Below are 520 nucleotides of genomic sequence, written 5' to 3'. Positions count from 1 at the left end.
CACGTGCAACGCGTACACGCTCACGTCCCGCCACCCGCGGTGTGTAATAATATGTATAACACAGAGTTATACACTTTATTCGTGTGCTGAGTGCTCAGAACTTGTTCAACGTCTCCTTGCATTCTATCTTATCCAGTTGGTGTAATAGCATTCAAAGTGGTCAGCTGCAACAGTCGAACACTTGATTAAGCATATCTTATATACATGACTGAATGGTTTACACATTCACTTCGTATAGATATGATTTTGGGTTCAGTCGCACTGAACGTCATATCATCTTACACCTCTCTCCGAGTCGACCGTTGTTTTTCGAAGGCCAACTTTAAACAGAAATTGTGTGGAAGCCCACCATATACATATGTATATATATAAATATATACATATATATCTGTGTGTATGTAAAAATATTTGTATCGGTGTGTGTGTGCGCATACTCTTTAACTCTTTTACTTGTTTCAGTCATTTGACTGCGGCTCTGCTGGAGCACCACCTTTAGTCGAGCAAATCGACCCCAGGACTT

The sequence above is a fragment of the Octopus sinensis genome, linkage group LG1, assembly GCF_006345805.1.
Source record: "Octopus sinensis linkage group LG1, ASM634580v1, whole genome shotgun sequence".
In the NCBI taxonomy this organism is placed as follows: Eukaryota; Metazoa; Mollusca; class Cephalopoda; order Octopoda; family Octopodidae; genus Octopus; species Octopus sinensis.
Note: the sequence above shows the minus strand (reverse complement) of the source record.